This window comes from Coturnix japonica, chromosome 6 (assembly GCF_001577835.2).
Source record: "Coturnix japonica isolate 7356 chromosome 6, Coturnix japonica 2.1, whole genome shotgun sequence".
Lineage (NCBI taxonomy): Eukaryota > Metazoa > Chordata > Aves > Galliformes > Phasianidae > Coturnix > Coturnix japonica.
Window position 1 is genome coordinate 6,408,105 of NC_029521.1, and position 16,127 is coordinate 6,424,231.

Consider the following 16,127-nt stretch of genomic DNA (forward strand, 5'->3'; position numbering starts at 1 on the left):
AAGGAAGTAAAAATCAAAGACCAATAAGAACGGCCATTAGCACTTAAGATTTCAGGGCATAAAGATACAGTTGCTGTGATACAGCAATATTAGAGGTCAAGATTTAAACAGTGCATGGAAAGAACTTTAATAATCTTTGATTTCTTGTAAAAATATACATTGTACTTGCAGAGCAATACCAGATATCCACCAAAAAGAAAAGTGTATAATCATCAACACTGAAGACATTAGTCTGAATACATAAAGCTAGCCATAGCTTTACCTGAGCATACTCAACAGACAATTCAGTAGTGTTCTTCACCCCAAGCCTGTTGATGGAGTCGTGTATTTAAATAGGTTAGATGATTCAAAACCATCACAGCAATTGTTGGTTTCCATCATTCAGACTTCCAGGGGCGAAAGGAAATGTGCTTCAGGTGGCATCCTTCCAAGCTTCCTTATTCTCAATGTACTCATAAATAAATGAGAATTATGTCAGAATAAGAAACATAGCATTTGATTTTCCCCAGAACCACTGCTCTTCTTTGACTTTTGTACAACTTCTTCTGCACATCAAAGTAATGGAAAAAAAAAATTGAAAAAAAAAAATCCAAACAAATGAAAAAAGATTCTAACAAAAGCAGAATGCTCTTCCCTCTGTTAGCCAGGGTCCCTTGCTTTCAGGCAAAATGCAAGACTAGGATTTTGCCTGTAAGAAAAACAAACAGACACCTGTCAGGACAAGACTTGCAACCAGCACCGCCTTGTCAGCTTGAGAAGCAACTCTATAAAGGGGACAAAAATACAACAACTGTATCAGAACAGGTGTCACTGTTTTTTCTTGTTGCTGTAGCTGCAAGTTTGGGGAAGGAAAGGGAAGATAGCTACGAGCAACAAGGCTAAGTGCGCCAATGTAGAATGTGTGTTTATAGTAAGTAATCCTTTCTATATGATTTCTGATATTTCCTTTCAATGATTTCAAGCCCCATCGTCACTTTCACATTTTTTCATGTCCACAAGACTAGACAGACAAATGAGGCTGACTCATAGCAAGTCTGCTTCTCGTGTGCAAATATCAACTTGAATGCCCTGCAATTAACTGGGAAAGAACAAAAAAATTAAATTCTATGAAACAGATGAACTGTAGTACAGGAGCATTTGTGGGTGGTTAGGGTGAGGTGTGCCCATTCAAAGCTTCAGCAGAAAAGTGTATACAGAAGGCAAGGACTGCAATCCAGCCATGCAAAAGCTGGCAGCTTTAACAGCCTAGCAGCTTACCACCGGGTCTGCAGGCTGCATGTTGCAGGCAGTATTAGTTACACCTGGTTTTGAACAGGTAGTTTGACAGCTTTTCCTCCTCACAGACACCTTTGGTGATCAAACCACAGAGAAGGATAGATGCTGCTTACACCAGAACCCAGATACACAGAAGATGCTGCTTACACCAGAACTCAGGCAGCACAGGTAGCCAGACATGGCAAAAACAAGCAACAGCAACAAATACCACCTCAACCAACAATCCTGACCTCATTTTATAGTTTGGGCTTTGTGGTTTTGGTAGGGATTTTTGTTGGTTTTTTTTTTTGTTTTCTTTTTCTGTGGTGCTGGCCTTTTGTTCTGTTTTGAAAGGGAGGCAAGAGAAGGAGGAGCAAGATGACAGAATAGATAGCATTCATAGGCCTGTCATTTATACCTTCCAGGACAGTTCCTCCACTTGCTGGCATAGTGCATAGCAGGGAATTTACCCTCAGTACAGTACTGAGGAAAGACGTTTTGAAGTGGTTACTGAAAACAACAAAAAAATTATCTCAGACTTTTGCCAATGATGTAAAACAAAAACAACCAACTCAAATCTCAAATTGTATTTAAAACACCAGAGTCCAGAATTTGTGTAAATAAAGTATATTTTCATTGATTTCGGTCTCTCTCACAGATTTTAAAGAAAAAAAAATCGTGGCATACATTGTCCACAGGGGGGCAAAAATGGGTCACTCAGACAATTCCTTACATTTACACACAACTATGTAATTGTATGCAAGTTCTCTCCCACTCCCATATTTTATTTCCTTATTCCTAATCAGAATATCAGCTTCCAAACTCCCCTCAGGTCTTTTCTTGATCATATAACATTGTAATATTCTCATCAAGCTACTTGAACTAATGTAACTTTTATTTACTCCTCACAATGCTACTCCTTGCTCTTTTTCTCCAACTTCCATGAACTACAGATAAAGAACAAGAAGAGTTTCCTGAAGCTCCCGGAACTCTTTTAGCAACAGTATCTCCTTATTGAAGGCTTTAACATCCCAACAACACAACCTAAATGTATGCTTATGTGGTAGAGCTTGTAAAAATATATTGGACTAACACATATTGCCATATATCCCAAATTCCAGTTCATGTAATTTCACGCTACATTTAAAGAATTTATTTAGAGAAACTGAAGAGAACTTCTCCCTGAGTGTCTGCTTCTGGCAGAACTCATTATTCCATTTCTACTTATTATTTTAAAACCTGAGTAAACTGATCTTTATCATATGCACACTAAAGGCTGCCATCCGAGGTATCTGAGTTAGATCTGAACTGCTGAGTTTTTACTTCAATCCACACAGAAATGCAAAAATTTTCCTCAAATATATTTGTACTAACAATTCCTTAAAAATTAATAAAACCTTGCCATTGATACTTAGATGAAGAACTAAAATAAAGGTAAACCGAGTACTTGAAGCCATTCATGTTTTTCATTGTATGTTACTACCTGAAAGTCACACTGTATCACACAGCACTAAATAATGTGTTAACTATTCAACCTCTGATGGTGTTTGGAGTAGAAGAATTCCCATTTCTTCCAACATAGCCTTCCATCTCAACTTCCTACAAGGCCTTCCATCTCAAGGAAGGACGATGACATACTCAGAGGTGAATCTGTTTGCAAGCTAAGAACTGTTTATTGGTGAGTATTAACAGAGTATGAGGGTAAGACACAATATGCCCAACTGGTTTGAAAATTAAAACAAAATGATCTTAAGAAAGGGACTAGAAAATTCCTTTCCTGTAAGACAGTAACTGCAGCATTCAAAACCTGCCTTACTTGCAAAAGGCTGCACCAGCTAACTGCTTGATCACTTCACCAGATGCTAAACTGGTACCCAGCCCAAAAGTTGAGCAATAGCCCTAAAATTAGATACGTTGCTCGTCAGTTGGAACACGAAGACCAGAAATGCTCAGAAAAGAGCCAAATTATGTCTCTGCTGTGAGCTCTTATCCCCATACAGAGACAAGCTGTACCATCAGTGACTCTCTAGGACTCAAAAGCCCTTCTTCTGATCAACTCGGGTGCTTTTCAGATGAGAAAATCCAGCTAGATTGACAACCTTTACATTCTCTAGAATATCTGTAGAGCTACCAGGAATTCAGCAGCAAGGCTAAGACAAATCTAGCCAGAGAGAAGCCTATGAATACACATTATGCAGTTCTCCAAACCAGGTTAGCTGACAGCATGGTCTTCTCCAGCAACAACAGTGGAGGCATTTTGTAAGGTTGAGTTTTAAACACATCTGCAGTCACAATTAATCCAGCTAGTAATATTTCACTGTATTGCGGCTCACAATGAAACATGAAGATGCATTATCCTAATCATCTCGGTAAACTACACAGTATACTGCCACATCTTGTCAATTTACATCATTTTCACTGACATTTCTGGTTAGCAAAAAGACGACTTCAGGCAAAACAGCACACTCGCAGAAACACTGGTTATAGCAAGCATGTGGCCATTTTGCCCTGAAGACCTAAGCGCTATCTAACAGTTATTTGTACATGGCATCATTTCTCTAAACTTGCTTCAAGAAAAAAAAGCTTGATCTTCACAGTGACTTCTCTAATCAGGTCTTATCTAGATCATTTTCACATCATATGTAACAGCTAATTTTATTTGGTTACTGTTTATCTATTTACAGATTTGTTTTTTTACATATAAAAGTAAATGTACACATCTAAAATGTATCAAATAGCACTGTCCATTGCAATGCCTAGTGAAAGTACTAGCAAATTAACAGAACTTGTCTTGGAGCCCAAACCAACCAGAATAAAGAAATCAGAGATAAAGCACTAATCTAGGCTCACCTTAAGTATGCAGGCTTATCTCAGTCCCATAAAAACATTAATATCTTAAAGGACAACTGACAAAACAAAAAAATAATAGCATTTCTATACACCATGAAGGCTTCACAGGAGCAAAGTCTAACAGGAATACAAAGTGTGTTTTCCAAGGAACATGCGTGACAAATGAATCACCAGCCATCAGACTTGTTCGCTCAAGTTTCCTCCTCACACTCTTTCACTGCTTCACTTGCATACAGCTCTCCTGCAAGGCAGGTGCTCTGCTTTGGGATCCACCCCTTCCTGCAAAGTCAATCTCAAGGCACCCTCATAGGAGGAAAAGAAAAAGGGTAAAAGATTCAACTCCAGCCCATCCAAATGCCAGTCAGCACAGCAAAATACATTAAGGACATGCAATTTTGGACTTTCGCGATCTTTCAAAAATAAGGCCCAGATTCTGGTGACAAGCACTAGCTAATGGGGATTAAACAAGCAAAGCATTTCACAGCCACATGGCTATGAAAATTACAGCAAACTATGCCATTCATTCAAGAAAGTATGTCATATCATTGCATGATTAGATACCAGGTGTCTAATTAATGCAAGTTCTTAAGGGATATGTTTTATGCAGTGAGACACCTACATTTCTAAAATCAAAAGGAGAAAAATTCTTTTTGGATGTACACAGCACCATTTCTCAGCCTGTGGTCTCCAAAGACTGAGCCATTTTAAAATCCAGGAAAACCATAAGCATAGTACACTTTTTATACAGGATTCTCTTACTTTCATTGACAAAACAGGGTACAGATTAAGAACTTAACTCATCCCCCTAGTAAAAGAATGCTTGCACAGAAAGAAGAATACCAAATTTTGCCATCTCATACTTTTGTTTCAAGTAGTCTAATCCTCCTTGCCATTAAAAAAAATAAAATCTAATCTTTAGGATTACTTATATTTTTAATCAGAAGTTGAACAACATACCTTTTTTTGCAGAATTGATGCTGAACTGAAAAAATTTTACACCTACACCAGCCTACATTTCAGAGGCTTGTCTTATACCAGTTGCTTTTGTCAATTTCTGCTCCTTTTAAACTGAAGCTGAGAAATTTTGCCCCTTTTTCATAAGTGAAGGAATTTCTCTTGCTTTTTTTTCCCCCCGTTTTCTTTTGGTAATTAAGGCATTAGCTCTTATTTTGAATCACAATATTAGTTATTTAGGCAAACTAAACTGTATAGATACGATACTAACTGAAAAACTCTATATTATATGGACAAGTCCCATTCTCCAAACTGCACTGTCTTCCATATTGGATTTCAATAAAACAGATCTGAATTGCTGCAATCTTTGAGTTGCAACTTATCAGAATGCAGAATTAATGGGTCTTTCCCATTAATTCTTCTCCAATGTACCTGAAAAAAAAAAGTGTTGAAATCTCAAAACACAAAGTAAACAAGCACAAAGCACATGCAGTAATACTTCAGCACTTGGCCTGAAGTGAAAGGTTTACCAGAAAGCTCGCCCTTCAACATGAGTTGGAAGATGACAAAACAGCGCCTCATTCCTTCTCTTCCATAAGAGTTGTCTGAGCTATTTACTTAATTATCACTGAGTTCAATCTCTTTCACAGCATGTCCATAGCAGCAGTGAAAACTCCCAATGAATATAAGCGAGCAAAAAACGAATGTTATTAAAAAATTATTGCTCAACAGTCGTGCTTAAAAACTGATAGTCGATAACCATTCCAGCTGTTTTAAATTCACACTTTGTGATAACAAATTGGCAGAATTGGGATTTCAAGTATTTTCCTACTCTAGAACATCACTCAGGAACAATTAGAGAACAATGTCTATATTACATACTTTAAAAGAGAAGACTCACATATGGTTAAACATACAATATATACTAGGTATGTTGACAAGCCCTGCTTCTGTGCAATTTATTAAACTACTGGCAACATATTGTAAAAAAGTAAAAAAAAAAACAAACTACACTGAATTTGAAATGAAGAAAATAAATTCTTAGCACTCCAATAAATATATATTTCTTCTGCAGGAACAACTAAAGATTCTGTGTGTGCCAGTGCTTCACAGAATCAACAGTAATTTGCAGGACTAGTTTCACTGCGTGTTTTCTCTAAAGCAAAGCCATCTTTATGAAAGTAGAGGAGCCACCTTTTAGAAATGGGCATACAGAAACTAAGATCAATAACAAAAAGGTGTTTTGAAACTGTAGTGCAGAAAGGGATGCTCCACTCAAAAGCTGCAAGGAGAAGAAATATGAATATTATTCATTATACTTACACACAAAATAGTAGGCAGCCTATTTAGCAGTCTTGCTACATTTGCCTGTACGTGCATTAAAAACACATTTGGGCCTATTTTACACTTATGAGTCAGTACATCTTTTTCACACACCTGTAGGTCTTGCAGTTAGGTGTGGCATTTACCAAGTAGATACATAAGAGAAGCCATGTAACACTAAGAGTGAATTTATTAATTATAATTCACAGATCGTTCTATGTACAACATGATGGCTGGCTGACATCTCTTAAATAGTTACACACCTGCAGTAGTTCTTCAATACTACTGTGGCTTATTGCTATACTTGGAATGCAAAAAGCTGTGGTTAGGAAAAATAACCTAAGAGCTTCAGGCATTTTCATTATTAAAACAAGTTTGTATTGGCTTTGGTGCTTAGGACATGACACACAATGAGACTGAGCTCCAGGAGATCAGTTATCTTCTACTGGCATACAACATTCTCTGTTCTGGACTTTTTCTCCCTCACTAAGTCTTCAAGTTTATCACACTGGCAATCCTTAAGAGTGTATCTCACAGTCCCACCTCCATAATCAGAATGTCATTCACAAAACCTAGAGCAAAGGCATAACATTCCCTCAGCACATGTCAAACAGTACCTCCCACAATATCCTACATACAGCAGCTTCTCTACATTTTTAAGCCTATTACCAAGTAGGCTTCAACAGACAAAACACCATAGAATTGTTTAATCAACCAATGTAACTTGGTTTATGCTGTGACCTCATCTGGTATCAAAATTTTAGTTAAGACTTGAGAGATGTCTCCCTTGTGAGAAGGAAATATTCTTCGCTCTTCGTGACGTCCTAACACACTGTTAGCACAGGCACAGCTCTAAATACACACCCACTGAAATGAAGCCTATTTCCATCAAAACTACTAGTCTGGGCTAGGTAGAATGAATGCAACTTCCCAAGCTTTCACAATCATCATAAGGAATATGAAGGCAGGCTAACTGGCATTAAGGAATGAAAAAAAGATATTCCACCATGACAGCTTATCTTCATAGAATTCAAGTCTGGCTACTTTCCCTTCCCCCAGCAAAGTTTAACAACTTCCTACCCCATTCTAGTACTATGAAGTTAAATGATGGCAGCTCTTCTACCAATTTCTTTCTGCTAGCTCTTCAACAGAGAGTGGGTTCTCACAGTTTCCCAGTCCACTGAATCATTCCAAAAGAGGAAGAACAGATTTACCAGCCTCTGAAAATCATTCCCTCCATCTCAGTATCTGCAAAAGGAAAAGTCTGCACGTTATAAGCAGAAGCCCACAAGCCCCTGATAAAAGGAACTAGCAAAGGGCAAAAAGAAAGCATAACGGTCAGAAAGCACATGACATGTACTTGCGAAAACAACACTGCTGTAGAGTACTGAGCATCTGTGAGATAAGAATCTGATGGAGAGAGGGAACAAGAAGAAAGAAGCAGCTGTACATCTATATAAGAATACCAGAGAGAAGCCTGAGGCTGCTGCAAAACAGAGGAAGCAGGGTGGGGCTTACCTAGATCACAGTGAGGATGAAAAGAAGATTCCATTTGAAGCAGACAAGAAAATAAAAGTGCAACACAACAACAAAGAAATAAAAATAACCCTAAGCATTTTTTTTAAGAAAAGAAAAACCAAACACATAAGAAAGCAGTAAAACGTGCAAGTGATATAGGCTTTCCATGTTAATTAAAAGAATACAGCTGAAGCAAATTATCAGTATTTGAGCATGAGACAAGAAACAGTTCAGTATTCAGTTAATATGCCTTCCATTAGGTATATAATCTTTTCTTATTGAGTACTTCACACCCTCCAGGATTCTATGTTGTAATCTCCCCGTATATATCCTGCTGTATTCTCCATTAGGAAGATACCTATTACAGTATATTTTTAGTCATATCTAATTGAGTTTGGCAAATTAATCATGAGAAGCATAACCTTCTTACATTCTACAACAGGATCTTAAAATACCAATCATCATTACACACACAAAAATATAAATTACGTTCTAAAAAATGAGAACCCAAATGTTTCCTCCTGACTTGGTATCATCCATTTTGTCATGCCTTTCTATGAGTATTTTACAAAACACCACATACATTTTGGTTTACTTTAAGATCAAATGTGGATATTACAAAAAGAATACAGATACCTGCAAGTGGTTCTGTGTATGTAAAGCTTTTGGTTCTTAATTAAGTCATTCTCTGCTTCCCGTAAGGTATTTTCTAATGGCCAGAAATTATATGGATTTCTGATGAGCACATTTAGCACAGCAAGTTTTTCAGCACATTATTCCACTTTCATACACATCACCTGCAAATCTTCTATGTACAGCAGGTAGATTTTGCAAGTGTGACTACAAGTTGTCCAGAATTTAGATTTATCTGTTCAACATATATGACTTCATTCTAGATCACAAAAGTAATTATGTGATCCAAAAAAAAATTATCTCTAGAGTGAAGTTTGGAAATAGTTTCCTAAGGGTCATCAATTTATGTATTTTACTTCTGTTTGGCAAACACAGCTTCAGTTGCCAGAGGCAACGTTTTCCTCTCTTTATTCACATGAAGCTTTCCCTGCAGAGTCATTCTCTGCAAGATCTCTGCACTTTAAAGCTTTCCTAAAAACGATCCTTAAAGAACATTAACAGTTAACTGACTTGACCATTTGATTGTCTGTGACAAGCTGACATTGCAAGGTGGCCAAATTCCCATTCACAAGCAAACTCCCTGTAGGAAAAAATGGAGTCCACTATCTGAAACAGCCTGCCTGCCAATTTGCTTGTCTGCCCAGTTTATGGTGGTCACAGTGTCACTGTCTGACAATGTTTCCCAGAAGTTCCAGTGAGTCATAGCTCTTCCGTAGGGATGGCCCAGAATGACTCCCAGGCAAGCATTAGGCTACATCTGTATGGAGGAGCACGAGCAATGGCGTCTGACATCAATTATTTTCTCCCCTTATTTGACAGTAACTTGATTTTCATGTATAGTCTGTTCAGCTGTTCTGTTAGCAGTAGTGACACTCCCCAGCCACCTCTTAAGAAGGAAGAACCCATCGTGTATTTTTAATTTGTCTGATTTTGCTTGCAATTTTATTTTCTTTCCTTGCCCACTGCTAAGGAAAGCTGAAGCATAGCACAGTTACCGATGACCTACCAAATCTTTGGCATCCTGCTTCTTATTTATTTGCACGTCACTGATTTGTCATTGCATCTGATGCTTATCTGAGCTTAATAAATCATTCACTTTTGCTGTTTACACATGAACTGCTTTAATGTCACATATGTACAATCTTATCCTCATGCGTCATTGCTTACCTCCTGAAAATAAGGCACTCTGCAGTGCAATGACTTCTACTATAATTACTCTACTTTCCTACTCTGAGGAGTATCTTCAGCTATTATGTTTCTCTGCATATAAAATGCGTACTGTGTCACAATTCTTCTAATATTAGCCTATTTGAAAATAATCTCATTTGCAAAAAGCTTCCTGAATTTTGTAAAGCTTTTCACAACCTACTGCTCACAAATCATGCACCAACTGGAATCCATTTAAACCAAACTACTCTTAGTTTTTCTTCCTCCTCTCAACCCACCACAATTTCATAGCTCTCAGTTGTTCCCTCAGCTACCACAGACTGACCTCCAATATGCTGCCAGAATTATCTTCTTTTGTGCGTTTCACTGTTTTTAATTCTATAAACCTCTTTTAGAAGTCAGATCATTTCCTGTTCTCCACCAGGAAAAGCTTGTTGAGAGGAAGGTAAAACATTGAGTCACCTTTCATCCCTTGATACATTTGAAAAATTAAAACCACAAAGTCTTTTCTTCCAGTGTTTGTTACAAAATCCCCCTACAGCAGCAACAAATGCAATCCAAGTATTTTCAAATCACAGCAAAAGCAACATTATCAGAAGTCTGATTACCAGCACATGTAAGCCCAATAATTACGTTACAAGCATACATAATTCCCTCTGCTATATCCATCAGTTACAAAGGTTTAAAAACCATACACTGCAATTTTAGCAAGTATCTTCATGTGATGGCTACCCGCACCAGTAGGTACAACATTACTGATGCGCCACTAAGCACATGAACGCTGGTCAGAGTGGTGATTGGCAAAGAGAAAGGGAGAACTAAGGGTCCACCTGGCTACCTCACTGCTCATGCGAGGCACCTGCTTTTGATTCACAGCCACCATCCTTGGAGTATAACTCTCATGCTCGTTGAGATAAGCACAAACATATTCTTAGTTCCATGCATAATCTATCAGTCTCTCTACAAACCCTTCTAAGAATGCAGAGATGTCAGTGGTTAGGAATTTCTGGCTCATCTCTGCTTCCATCAAAGCTCATGATGAAGCTGAAAATCCAAATGAAAATAGAACCAGATCAAGCAGGGAAGTGTACTAATCTAATCAAGAACGTGGCATTGAAGCACCAAATCTTTTAAAATACTATGCTTTATATTCAAGTATGTGTTGCCTTTTTGAGTCTCCCCATTGCCCAAAATTGTATTTGCTCCTGTCTCAAATGCAAGAGAGTAGCACACACATTTCAACACAAAAGGACATGGCTCGAATTTCATGTAACAGTACTTAGGGAAATATAGTACCATTTTCCCCTCTAAACCACTAATGGAGACATAAAGATGTAAATCTGAATCTATTTTTAAAGAAGCACGTGGGCCATACTGATAACTACATTCATTGACTATAAGCCTTATCAGTCAAATACTTATGGTGCAAGCTGAGACAGGACTACTCTCCAGCACTTGTATTTCATTTTGTGTTGCAGGGGAAAAAAAATGATCACACGGTAGCTATGGTTACACACAGACGATAAGAGCTGCATTTCTCATCCAACAGTGTCAGAAATGTGCATAAATTCAGGATCTGCACTTGATGTTTTTTCGGGCCTCCCCATCTGCACATTTATTTTCTGCTCTCCGTATCTCCTTTGACATACCAGGATTCGAGATGTTTCAAGAAGGAGTTCTTTTTGCTGTATTTGATCTTTCTCAATTATCCTTAAAGGACAAATTAATTGCAAATCTTTTCTGAAAAGCAGAATGTAAGGCTTGTGCTCACAGCAAAACCATCCCATTTAACATTTGACATGTATTTACTGGCAAAACCACTGTGAAAGCATACTCACTGACACAACACTGTTTTCTTTTGTCCTTACGGCATGAAGAGCTATGCTAAAAGCAACTTAAATTATTTCGTATAAAATAATATATATTTCTAAAAGCTGTTTATCTCACGCCTTTTTAGTGAAATGTTCCATGGCTCAACTTGTACAAACAGACAAAACTGGAAAGAAAACACCTGCAGAAGACTAAAATCAGATTAGCATACTGATTAATTCTGCAAAGACAAAACTGCAAGTGTCAAGTGAAATGCTGCCTTAATCGTGAGTGCAAATCTGGGGCTGCACAGGTCACACCCTACTCATTGAAATGTTGAATTTTCTCTACAGTGCTCTTCCCTTCAAAAATTCCAATTCAGCCAAAGATAAACATCTTTCAGAAATGGACAAGCTGCAATTTCATTCTAAAAGGCAAAGAGATTAAGCTCTGTCCACTAAAGAAATATTTCAAAGCTTGTCTACCAACAGCTCACCCCAACCAGCTCCCCAGTTAAATAACTGCAAGTGAACATTTTCCAGTTTAGCACCCAATGTTTCTGCAGACCTTGTACAGAATCAGGATTCCCATGATTCAAAAGATCAGGCAGCCCAGTACACACTGGGCAGTCTAAAAGCCAACAGCAGTCCTACTTCCATGTACATCACCTCGCCACCAGACAAAATTCATTATGGTTCTAACATACTCCCCTCAGAGAGCCAACACAAAGATCAGGCTTTTTTAGCTACTTCAGGGAGAACCTTTCATGACCCAGTTTCCAGATGGCCTTTGTATCACTATGTGTGCTAACCTAGGTGAGCTTGGTCTCCTCCTTAAATGTTTTAGGATCTTCCATGACAACAAATACAACGTTACCAGAGGAACACAGTGTTTAAAGGCATTTGGAAGATACAGCCATTAAAATCCAAACAATACACCTTCAAAGGGATCCTAATCACATATGAACTATTCATGCCTAGATTAACCAGAAGCAGCAGCAAACAAAAAAACAAGATCCCATCCGAACTGAAGGACTATTAAGAGTGAAAAAACAACGGAATTTTATACCTTATCTGAATGAGACTGGATAATTAGTAATACCAAGCAGGATTTAGAGAAAAACAAACAAATGAAAGCTGGCTTACTGAGATGCAACATGATAAAGCAGCTTGCAAGCTGGACAAGGAATGCACAATACAGTGAAGAAAGCCTATTATTTGCTGGAGAAAAGCAGGCATAGACCAGCTGGGCCAGAAGGCATCCATGTGTGCAGCAAAACATACTGGTGCAAGAAGCATCACGTACCTTTGGGAACACAGCATACAAGAGGAGCTCTAAGAAGATCCTCCTGACATGCTTTCAAGTGCGGGGAGAGAGTGAGAGAGAGACATCGCTCTCATTCGTGCAGGTCTGATGAAGCAAGCTCGAGGTACTCTAGAAGCCAACAGCTGGAAAGCTGGCTTAGCAAAAGGTTTGGGTAGGATACCCCCACAGAATGCTACTAAGAGCAGTAACAGCTGTATTACAAAGCTACTGGCTAGATACGATGATAAAGAAATCTTATTTTGAGTTTCATTTGAGCATTTCTCTTATTGTAAAAGGCTCTGAATGTTAGCAACATAGGAAGAACTCAAAGACATCTTGTTTTACTAAACCAATTGAAGAAAAATAGTTATTTAAGTCAAAATAATCAACATTACCATATTAAAGTTCCATGTTTTAGATGTGCTGGGAAACATGTTTTAAGAGCTATTTACTTATGCTTTAAATTGGAACAATCATTGCTTGAGAAGAAATCCATTCAATCACAACTCCTGCACAACACTCATTCGTCCACCTCAATAGTTTTGAGAGCAGGGTTCCCTCACCTATGGGGCTTCAGTTTTAACAGAACAAATCTTAGAACCAAAGCTTGAAATATTCATTTTTAGTAGATATATTCATAGATCCAAGTTTAAACAAAGACCAGGCTACATTTGTATCTAGCAGTAATACAGATCAACGTATTTCCTAAGCATTAGCATACCTAGTCCAATTGCACTGTCTTCCAAGCAAAAGAAATCTTCAAGGTTGGAAACATACTACATGAGATGGTACGATGATATAGATCATCTCAGAATACAGAACACAGCATTCACAATCATTATCAGATATTATTAACCGAGTCTCACCATACATGCCTCAGCTCAGGAAGCACCTATTTTAGATGTCTGCAAAGAACTCACGGATACCTATGGATGCGAGGCAGACATTTATAATGAAATACACCGCCAGAGATTATCTTTTTTTCCAGTTACAGACTTTTGTTTTCTAAAATATTATCTGTATTGATTAACACTTCAGTTATTTAAGATTTTTAAAAAGGATTATTTGCAAGAAATAACTATACCAGTAGTTGTAAGTGTGACTAATTAAAGTTTAAGTGGAACTTTCTATTTTTAAAGTACTATAAGAGCTACACTCTACAAATACTAATGAAAGGCTTTTTATTTTCCCTGGGAATTCTAGCCTGAAGTAATTTCCAGGTACACACAAAAGCATTCTATTTCTAGATCTGTTACTGGTTTAACAATACAATTACATCCCAGTATGTTTTACCACTGCTTGTGCAGCCAAATGAAAGCTAAAAGCCAAGTGTGCAACAACAATAAACCAAGAGATGGCCCAAGTAACGCAACTGTAAATTTTGTTCTAGTATTGATCAAAAGAAGGCAAAGCTGTAGGGATGTTCCACGCAAGAGCAGAAAAGGGAACTGCATTGAAAAGATGTTTACTCTAAATGTGTGGGAAACAAAACTAAAAGCCACAAGCCAAAACAGAGCCCAAGACATAGAAACCTTGACAAGTTTACAAATTCCATCTCCCTCAACAATTCAGACAGACATCCATGGCATATATTTCATTTCCAAAACACATATGAGGAAGAGCACAGCTTCTCAACCAAGTGATTAATGGAACATTAAATCACCAAATTACTGATGTGACATGAGAACATTAATTTTCCCCACATATGCCAGAAATGAAACAGCCGCCATTATGGATTGTTCTTTCCAAATACTTGCAGAGTAGCTTCTCTGTGCATGAAGATGTGACCTCCTGGGAGACAGCACATTGAAGGCCAGAACATGATGGTCCTGAATGTGAATCTCATTCTAAAGTTTTCAGTAAAACAGTTGACTGAAAAGACAGATTATTCTGGAAAGAATAAAGGCACAATAATTCAGCAACAAGGATTTAGCAGCTGGCACCAGTTCTTTTGAGATATTTTCTCAACATCACAATGATTCTGTATGGAATAAGAAAACCAGAGGTTTGTTTGTACTTTTTTGTTTGTTTAATTTATGTAAAAAATTAAGTGTATTCCTTGGTAACACCAGAGATTTAGGACTTTAGGAGTCCTAATGACATGAGGAAGTAAAAAAATGCATCTTGAAAGCACAAATGAAGTTACTGTCTACATTGATTGCTAACAAATTGCACAACAATCTGACAGAAAAAAAAAGATAGGAGATTAGGTTTTCAACAGATACCCGTTCCATCCTGATACTTAATAAAGTTTTCAAACTACTTGGTGAAAATTCTGACTTCGAATGGAAAAGATTTGCTTTTTGATTTCAAAGGCTGTTCTACTACTACTGTGCAAGGTAGGATCCCAACAGTTGCCAAGGGCTTTAGAACAATACGGTGCAGAGTGAAGTTTCAAAATCAATTAGATAACATCAGTATACAAGAATGCAATCTTGAAATACCTTACGTGAGCTGAACGAGCAACTTCTGCAGGACACTAATTTACAGCAATTAAGGAGTAGTGAAAATACCTGAAGTTTATCTGAACTTCTAAGCAATTTAGCCCATCAACCACATTTTCAGGGTGTCTCACTAATTGTTTTTATTGCTTATCTTTGTACACTTCCCACTAACAGACACGGAGTTTTCAAAAACAAAGATTTTAACCTGTCTGAATGGTCAGTACTGACTAGTAGATACCTATCAACCAGACCCAATTTGTGTACATCCTTTCTTGCAAAAGTTACATAAGCAGTCTGGATACTTCTCTGGTTTCTGCTTTACATTTTGCGCAGATACTCAGCATCAGTACATACTTCACCCAACAGCTCCCAGCAGATGCTCTGTAGATTCTGTCCCTAAGAGCACTTTAAACCAATACCACAGCCCTGAGAATGAAATTTCAGTAAGCTTCATCCAACAGAAAAAAAACGATTGAAGGAAACTTCGATTATGTGTTTCCAAGTTACCTGAAGAAGGTGCTTCAGATGTATATTGAAAATACCAGGTGCTTTAACTGTGACTCACTGCTATACATCAGGTTTTGCTGCTTGTCAAGCTTTATTTGTCAAAATCGGAAAATACAATAGCCACTGTAAAATCAAAATGTTAAGCAGGAATGAGTCATGATAATGTCAGAGAGAATGACCTCAGTTTTTCTACTCAAGTCACATTATGACTTATTTTTTTTTTAATCATGGAAAATAATTTCAGGATTTTTTGTTGTTGTTCAGAGAAGCAAAATCATCCTCATCCTGAATAATCAAACTGGAGATAAGAAGTCTGGGTATTTACAAACACATCAACATTTGAAAGTCATAAATAATGAATTA